General features: G+C 22.8%; 1 long non-coding RNA gene and 1 other non-coding gene across 2 annotated transcripts; one reads left to right on the forward strand and one right to left on the reverse strand.

The window, feature by feature from the left end:
* The first annotated feature begins 3466 nt into the window (after positions 1–3466).
* TRNAH-GUG lies at positions 3467–3538 on the forward strand. The gene has a single exon. It is a non-coding gene; the product is annotated as a tRNA-His (tRNA).
* A 1896-nt stretch (positions 3539–5434) lies between these two features.
* LOC107965573 lies at positions 5435–6676 on the reverse strand. Its single transcript, XR_001705651.2, has 2 exons — positions 6045–6676; positions 5435–5655 (listed from the first exon to the last, which is right to left on the reverse strand). It is a non-coding gene; the product is annotated as an uncharacterized LOC107965573 (long non-coding RNA).
* Positions 6677–10646: the final 3970 nt, after the last annotated feature.

Here is a 10646-nt window from a genome sequence, read left to right on the forward strand (position 1 = left end):
ATAATGAATATTTTGTTTGCAAATAATTGAATTTATACAAAATTAAAGATTTTAAAAATATTAATATAGAAATAGATGAAAATTCACAAGAATCAATTAATAATATCATAGTATCTCTTATTTTATGTTATTTTATATTAAATTTTTAATTATTTTTACAATTTTTTATAAAGCAATAATTTATGATTCATTTGATATGATCATATTATGTGATTCACTCTTGTATTCATTTATATATTATATTTAAAGTAATCAATATTTTTCATTTCTGATAAAATGCTTTAATTATCCAACAAAATAAACAGACAAAATTTTTATATTTAAAAATATTAGAACAATAAAAATATCATTAAATCAATCAAACTAAGATTCTTCATATAATTTTTAATTAATACTTGCATAATGCATTTTATACATGACAGAAATTGAAATTGCAATATCACCCAAAAAGAAATATAAGAGAAAGAATGAAGAATAATAAAATTTTTTTAAATCTAATTTGATTTCTTTTTGATAAATCTTCGTATAGTATCCAATTATATTTACTATATAAGACATATTTATAGTGCTACATCAATGACTTGACGTTTTGGACTCTAGTACCTTGTTCTCATATCAGCATCATTAATATCATATCTTTTACTGAAATGAATATAAAACTACGGTACTCTTCGGTTATCTGATACCTCGAAAACATACAAATACTCGATAGATCAATATTTCGAAGTCCATGAGATCGAATATTCGATCTTGACTCTAACACCATTATGATGCAATGAGTGTCATTGATATCACTAGACGAATAATAAATGCAGAATTTAAATTCGATAATGTTATCAAATCGAAATGTTTCGAATCCTCATAGATATATGCTAAATTTGTATTAAGAAGTGTGATAAGTTTATATTCCTATATTTAAGATTAATATAGCTGAATGAGATAGGATATCTCAGATAATATACTCGTATTAGAGCTTATGATATTTATATATTTTAGACATGTATTAAAACTATTACAGATATTTATAAATCATTAATTAAATATATTAATTTTTTTGTTTGGAAAAGATGAGTTAATTTATCATTTAAATACCAGATTTAATAAGATATAATCTCTGTTATTTTACTTTTATATTTATAAATATAATTGAAATAAATTTTAACTGGATAAATTTTTAATTTTATAAATATTGAGAAATAAATATGTTAATAAAATTAAAATTTTATGTCTTAATTCTATATATGCAAATACAAATATATATATACACAAAATATAGAAATTCAACATATAGAAATAATAAAAGAAATAGAAAAAAAAACAATGATAGAAATGTAAAAATATTATTATTATATACAAATATATTATATCTATATATAAGATATAAATATAAGATGTTAATATATTGCTAATACATATATGCATATATTAAACATATTTATTAAATTGAAAACAATTTATATTTGTATATAATACATACATACATAATAATTACAATTATATATAAAATATATCTGTAAGTATATTAAAACAAAGTTATATTGAAATAAAATATTTCTTTTCCTTTATCAATATTCCTGCCTTTACCATGTTTATGCATCATATTTTACATTAATAATACAATAAAAATAATTTATGAAGTATGTACTTATAATCATAAATTTTAATCAATATTACATTTTTTAAATAATTTAATAATATATTCAATTAGAAAAAAAAAAAAAGAAGAAAAAAATTGATTAAAAACATTAACTAAGAAATAATAATATGAAAATTAGAAACACAATTTTAGAAACGATGATCTGATCTTTGAGATGAGACTAGCGTATGTCAGATTAAGTAGGATTCGCTGGCTACACGCGTTTCCGGGGTGTTTCCGTGGGATCAGATTTTCCGTTACATCGCTTTTTATCTTTTCCGTCCACGTGGCAAGGAAACGTGACAGGGTTTCCGCATCGCGTTTTCGACAGGAAGACACGGACGACACTAGCGGAAGGGTTTATACCTTTTACCAATTAACAGGTTAAGTGTTCGTGTGTGGTTGTGACTAGTTTCTATATTAATATTCGGTAGTTATTAAAATACATAAATTATAAGCACTGTTGACAGGTGGAATAATAGAACAATAAAAGCTTCATAGTTGGTTTATGAAAAAATGAAAGATAATTTGAAAATATGAAAATTTTACAAAAGAAAAATATTGGAATTTTTTAAAAATCGAAAATTAAAAATTTTGTAAAAAAAAATATCGAGTATTGAATTTTTTAAAAAAAGAAAATTAAGGATTTTAAAATTGAATATTTGAAAAAATTTTACAAAAAAAAAAGATATTAAAATTTTGGAAGTCGAAATAATTTTATTAAAAAAAAAAAAAATTGGAAATTTTGTAAGAGAAAAAAAATTTTATAAAAAAAAAAGCTTAGAAATTTAATAAAACAAATTTGATAGGAATATAAAAATAATAGAATTAAAGATATAATTTGAATATCAAATAAATATTCAATAAAAATTATCACAATATAATTTAATTTATTAATATTTTAATTATTGAAATTTTGATATTCTAATATTATTTTAATGAATTACACTGTATCAATGATGTTATTGAACTTGTGATAACAATTTAATGTTTTCTTAATGATTATATTTCCATAAGATTCTATTCTAATTATATTTTTATTTACTAATTCATTATGATTCTCTTACAGCAAGAAGGGTTTATTAGTGAGAAGAAACTAGTTCCATTTGAACCGAATGTTTGCTTACACAATATTTACCATCATCTATTTTAAACGAACAATCCGAGCACATAATGTGAAAAATATGTAGTATTAAGCTAATATTTGAACAGATGAGCACCACTCGTGTTATCTAACAACGATTAATGCTTCTCGATGGTATTTCGTAGAGTCCATTCAGATAAAGAATTATGAAGTACATATTACACAAATTTTATTACACTACAATATATTACACTATATAATTGTCTTAAACAAATGAATTATAAATATAAATTATTAAATAAATAATACAAAAAAAAATTTTTTTAATTCTAAATCTATAATGATCATAATAATTAAAATTCTAAAAAACTACAAGATTTTTCAAAATATATTTTCTTAATTCAAAAATTAAAATTGTATTCATATTATATCATAATATGAATTAAATACTAGTTTTCATAAATAAATTAATAATAAATTTATTTATAAAATAAATATTTTATAATATAATATTACAATTTATTTAAAATTATTATTCTGATTTTATTGTATCTTTCTAATTTTATTGTATCATAAAATTAATATACATATAATATAGTTTGGAATAAAAATATTTTAAATTTTAAAAACATAAATCAATCAGAATTAATCATATTAAAATAGAAAAATTTTCATCGATCGATTAAATTGACTATAGCTTTCTTATATCATTGACACTTTTGACATTCCATTCAGATCCTCCAATAGCCGTGATCGTCTAGTGGTTAGGACCCTACGTTGTGGCCGTAGTAACCCAGGTTCGAATCCTGGTCACGGCAATGTTTGTCAATTTGACACATTGTCACGGATGGAGGTTAATTTTTTTTCTTTTAATTTTTTGTAAATTATTATGCATTATATAATAAATATAATTCATCATATAAATCTAGCAAAATATGTTTCCTATTATATCCTCCTATTCTAGATTGAAATAAATTTATATTATAATTCATATTAAAATAATATGATATATTATATATATATATGATAATATGATATGAATAATATGATCATATAAATAAAGTTATTTTAAACATAAATTTCAAATAAATAATAATAATCAATTAAAATTATTTTTTTTATTTTTTCTTATATAAATTAATTTAAATTTTATTATATGTTTTAAATTAATTCAAATTCTATATTATAATTAAAATTGTTATAAAAATTATTTAGTAAAAAAAAAGAAAAAATTATTTTAAACTTTAAATAGTGAAAGAATAAAATTTATAGTGTAGTTTACTATTTTGAACTTTTTTACATTTAATATTAATTAATATATATAATCATTAAATATCACATAAATATCATATAAATAAAAAAAGATAAGAATATGTTAAATTTCAAATTATAATTATAACTATAACAATATAAAAAAAATCTTAATATTAATTTTTCAATATTCAAGTATTATAAAAAAAGATATTATTTTAAATCTTTAAATTATAATTCAAAATTCCTTTACATTAAATTAACAAAATAAAAAAAAAATTATTTATTAAATAATCCATTAAAATTCCATTCTTTAACTCTCATTAAATTCTGTAGACTGAATCAAGTTGTCATCAAAAAAAGCAAACAAGTACGAAATTACTTCAAACTTTAAATAGTATCATCGATTAAAATTCCATAAATACCACGTCTCACTAAACCGAAGAAAACGTCACGTTTGCACGAGTCTGGTTCAAGGAACTTCCTAGCGGATCAACAGGAAGTTCCTAGACCGATCTTTACTCGATGCTGCCATGCTAAACCACTACGTGACAGGTCTGGTAGAACGTATAGCGCGTTGCGGTAGGTCCTCGTCGCGAGAACGATAAATCTCATAGCTCTAATATTCGCAACGAGAAATATTCTCCTCACGTTTCCTGAAATCTTAGCTAAAATTCCTTACAATCTTATTTCAAGTCCAATATTCTTGTTTTCTCATGAGAAACAAATTGACTATAATCTATTTAGAGATAATTTCAAACAATAAATTTATTTATTGTTATATTAAATATTAAATATTTTATTGTTATATTAAATTATTTATTAAATTATTTATTGTTATATTAAATATTTTTAAACGATTACTTAAATATTTTTATATCATCAGTTAATAATTTAAATGTAATTTTATTGAATTTTTTAATGTATATACTTTATGATGTACATACATTAATACATATGTATATATCAAATATATCAAATATATATATGTGTTGTAAAAAGTGAAAAGTGATAATCGTTTCCCAAATTTACATATTTCCTCTTAAAATCTAATTTAAACTGAACTAAATTTTTTCATAGAATATAATAAAATTTTGTGGGATAAAATAAAAACAAAAAAAAAACAATTAAATGAATATATATCATAAAAATAATTCTTTTTAGATATTTTATGTACATAAATATAATAAATAGGGATTTTTGATTGATGAAAATTTTAGAAATAATAAAGAAAAAAAGTCGAAATTTATAAATTTTTTGTAAAAGAAATAAGTTGCAAGTATAAGATATTAAATTTTATTATTATTATTTGATTTATTTATAATTGAATTATTGATTATTATAATATAGGAAAGTTGTTTTTTGAAAGAAAAAGAAAATTTAAAATTTAAAATTAATTGATTTTAATAGCAATTCTTAATTAGTATAAAAATTTATATTAAAAAATTTTTAAATAAAATCTGTAAAAATTCTAAATATACTACATGCTATCAATCGATCTCATCATTTAACATATACAATATGAACATTAAAGCACCGGGTTAGCTGGCACAGTTCCATCGTGTTCGTTCTCGTGGCCAACATACGTTATTATCCTCGTGGAGCTCGATTTTCAATCTTGTCGCACGTACACCGCATTATGCCGCGATATTTCTGGTCTCCCTAACACCTTCGTGCCCTAAAACTGTTGCGATAAAGAGGCATAAATCACTTATACCATGCTTTAGTATTCGTTTTGTATTTTTAGGAAGGTCGAAACACAAATATGTTCGATCTTAACCAATGTTAAAACAATCTTATCTTAAAAATCTTAAAAATTCATAAATATTTTGGTAAATCTTTACAAAAAAACGAATTAATTTTTAAAAGCTATATTTTTTTTTTTTTTTTACTAAAAAGAAGATGTCTTGTAATAAATTATAGATAATAGAAATGCATAAAATATGAATTTATACATATATATTTGATATAAATAAATATAAATTTGATATATAATATAAAAAATATAATATTTACAGAAAAAATGCAAAAATGTATTTAATAAATAATATTTTATTTAATATTAATACTTACTAGGTAAAGATTTTCTTGAATATTTTCGATTGCACTGTAATCAAATCATAACCTCAACCAGTATGTTCACAAATTAACCATGCTATTTTTGTTGTATATAGTTTCCCATCGATATTATACAAAAATATCACGCTTAAAAAATTTAGAAGGGAACAAAATCAAAAAAATGAAAAATTCCTGGTATAATTCGAACAGTATCGTAAAAGAATAAAAGAGTGTGGGAGTGTGCAGAGAGAAGTTTGAAAATTGATGGCAGTGTAGCTCAGAAATTATCGTGAGCATTAATTACAATATTTACGAGATGAGATGTCCGCTTGGTATCGTTTGTTTATTAATAACTGCGATAAATAAGTATCATGAAGCAATTATAAAAGACCGCCAGAAGCGACACACACATACACGTATACAGGATACAAATACATTGTGGTCACTGGACGATTTAGAATAGGGGTGTGCACGTCGCGGAAAAAGGGGGCGAAGAAAGTGATTCGACGAAGAAGAGGAATCCAAGCTCAATTTATTGGCTCGCGTGTTAGAGAGCGGTGGTGGTGCTTGTTAAGCCGCCTTTACATCGGCACGACCGCGGCCAGATACCTTTATCATCGACTATAAATTTCGGCAGCGCCCGATAGAAAGGGTCCGCGCGTTTGTAATTGGCAATAATTCACGGGTCGGAACAGTTTGCGAGAAACGAGTCTGTCGATTCACGATGCGCCAATCGAGATCATTGAGTATTATACATACGTATGTACTTACGTACGTACAAGCGTACAGTTGCGATACCAGTTTAAAGGGAACTTTTTTTATGTTTCTTTTCCTCCCTTTATCTTTTTATTCTTTTTCACGTTCTGTACAAATTGAGACGTTTGTATCGTGCACTGTTGTGCGTGCGCGAAATGTACAACAGGGTAGTAGGTTAGGAGAAGATAAAGGAGAAAAAACATTGTTAGAGAATGATAGGTTTAAGACTATATGTGATTAGAGAAGATTGAACATTGGGATGTTGTAATAATATTCCTTTTTGGTATGTAATGTGAAAAGAATTGAAAGATCGGATCGCAGTGTTGATATCTCAAGAAATTTTTGTCTGTGGTTAATATTGTTTGGTGCGTATTATAATGATTAAATTTATTGGAAATTATATTATGATATGTAATTATATGTTAATATAATATATATATTTTTTAAAAATGTTAAATTACTATTTTTTTTATACGAAAATTTAATTTATTTAATTTAATTTATTTAATTTATATATATACATTAAATTATGAATTACAAGTATTATAAATTTACTTTAATTTTTAAATTATATTTAAAAAAGTAATTTCCATTTCTAAGAATTTAATTAAAATATTCAATAATTATTAATATAAGATATATGCAAAATAAATAAAAATTGATAGCAATTACATGAAAATTTCGTCCATTTTTAGATCGATTATTCACAAAAACAAAAATAACGTATAATTATAAATAACTTGGAAAATTTTTTAGAAAATATTACAATTTATCGATCAACTAAGAATAAATAAAACATGTAAAAATAGTTTATGGCTTAATCTGCGTTTACAAATCGTTCATAAATCAATATTTCTTACAAAAGAAAAAAAAAACTGTATTTTTCCATCATCGACGTGATGAATTATTGCATGCATATGCTAGGAAAAATTTAAACGCTTGCTCGAAGGCGTTCGAGTCGATTAATATGAGATACGAACGACAGAATTATTAGAGGTAGAGACGTTAACTTGGAAAGAGGTATGAAAGGAAGATAATTGAAGGGTTTGATAGTGAGATTGATCGACGTGTGACTTAAATTGACATTTATTTAATGATTCGATCGAGCAAAATTCTAGGTGGCCATAGTAGGTTTTCATTAGTCAATAACAATGAAGAAAAAATTTTATACAATAAATGTATTTCTATTATAAGTAATCTATTCTTATTATTTAATTCAAGTCAAACAATTCGAGTCAAACATCGACTATAATGTTAGATATCTTTAAAATTAATCTCTTTGACATAAATTAAGTTTTTTTTAAACATTTGAATTATTATAAACATTTATTAAAAATATTAATAATTTTGAATGGAATTTTGAATTAATTTAGATTATTTAGATTCAGATAACTTTTAATTTAGTAAATTTATCAATTATTTAAGATCTTTTTACAATTTTTAATCTTTAAATTCTTATTACAAAAAATATTAAAATTATGTGACAATAGAAAATATTTACCATTAATTGGTTATTATATTATTTGGTATTTATTATAGTATTTAATTATGTAGATATCAATTAAATTTAAATATATTATATTATATACTCATAGAATTAACAATTACTTTTAACTATAAAAATTAGATAGTTAAAAAATTAAAAAATAAAATTTAAAAATTTGATAAAAGGCAAAAGCTTTATTTAAAAATAGGAATATATATTTTCTGTAACTATTTTTTGTTAAAAATTCTTTAGAGAAATTTTTTGTTTTAATTTAAATTTAAATATATTATACCAGTATTATTCCATATGCGAATCAGTTACTTCCATCGATTTCAATATATCATTCAGACCATATCGTTCCGCTTGCACGAATAAAAATCGCCTGAATGGACCGATTATCATCGGACCGGCCTTCTTATCTCGTTCGACAAGCCTCCTAACGAGGGTTAAAAAATACGAGTCCGACAGGGCGAAAGCCATAGGATTAGAAAGCCGCATTATTTATGCAGAAATTTCACGCGTTTCTGCCCCCGATTTGCGGTTAATCTTCCAAGGATGCGTATCCCATCGTAAAGTCAGATCGAGACCTCGTCCTTCACGCCAACGCAACCACTGTCTTATTCTATTTTCTTTTTTTATCTTTTTATACAACAAATATAGCGAATGTTGTCATTATTTAATGAAATTATGAAATATTTTAGCGATATATTAAAAATATTATTGTAAAATAGCAATTTTTTGAAAAATTAAAAAATAAAAAAAATTATAAAAAAATTTCAAATTTTCAAATTTTTAAATTATTAAATTTTAATGTTTAAAATTATTAATCAATTTTTCAAAAATGAAAATTTTTTTAAATTTTAGATATTTTTAATGAAAGAGAATTCTTTTTTAATTTAAAAAATTTCAAATTTTTAACATTTCTAAGCTTAAGCTATCAAATTATTAAATTTATTAAAAAATTGTGAAATTATCAAATTTTTAAATTTGATAATTAAAAAATAAAATAATTAAAAAAATATATGAAGAGATTTAAAGATTAGTGACCTAAATTAAAATATATTTTATTATTTTTTCAAGCACAAAAAATATTGTTTTTCAAAAAATTGCATTTTTTAGTATTTAGCTCAAGAATTTATAGACCTCATGTCTAAAATTTCTTCTATTTTTGTTTCAAGGCGAAGGGCCTTGATGCGTCACGAGCCAATAATTCGTCTCTCCCTCGGTGTCATCCTCTTTTTACCCCTTTCAAATTTTACCCCTGTGACGGTTCATCCACTAAGCTATATCGTTTCTTCCGAAGTTTTTTTTTTTGATCGTCTAGGAGACTATCGTCTAAGTGTCACGTGCCGGTGGAGAATTTGGAAGAACCGGATGCATCCACAGTGATGACGCGTAAAAGATTCATTTCTTCCTCGCTACAAATCCATGTGGAAAGGATTGAGGCGGATCTCTGAAATCTTCTATTTTCATCTGTATCCTTGATTGTCGAGTTACCATCAAATTGTTACGTTTTCTCCTTTCTTCTTCCTCCTACTATATTATTTTTCATTCCTAAAAGTATTTTATGATTACTTTTTTCGTGGCTCATAAAGAAATATCAATTTGTAAAAGTGTTGATTATTTGATCATTTGATCATGAGTTATCTTTTTTCTTCTTTTATGTTATTCCTATTATTGTTTTTATCTTTTTTTCCATTTCTTCTTTATTTTTTTATTTTTTCTTTTTAGATTTATAGGAGTTTTTTTTAAATGCATATAAGTATAAAATCTTGTTTTTCATATTTTATTTATATTGATAGATTTATTTTGTTTCTTTAATTTGTAATTAATAAATAAAATTAAAGTAGGAAGAATGATTATTATATTTATATTTTATCTTATAAAATTATCTTGATAAGATATATGGAATAATTTTTAATTATTAAAAAAATATATATATATATATAACATAACCAATTATAATGATATAATATTACCAAAAAAATGTTAATATTAAATTATATTTAAAAGTAAAAATCAAAATCCTAATATCAACATTAATATCATATTATCATTTCAATATTATCATTTCATATTATAAATTAAATAATAAAATTTATAAAGTACTTTATAAAGTACTACATAAAGTATAATAAAAGCTAGAAATGAATTGAAATGAAATCATGAATATATTTCATAAAAATGTTTCATGATTTTATGATTTTATTAATTACCACATTAATGAAGATTATTGTTATTTCAATATATATTTTTATCACGATAAAATAAAATATATAATTAGCATAAGAAAGAATATCAGAAGCAAAAAACTTTCACAATTTACGTCATTTGCATGAACTAATCTAAGATTATAAGAGATTCAAGTCATCTAA

This window comes from Apis mellifera, linkage group LG15 (assembly GCF_003254395.2).
Source record: "Apis mellifera strain DH4 linkage group LG15, Amel_HAv3.1, whole genome shotgun sequence".
NCBI classification, from domain to species: Eukaryota; Metazoa; Arthropoda; class Insecta; order Hymenoptera; family Apidae; genus Apis; species Apis mellifera.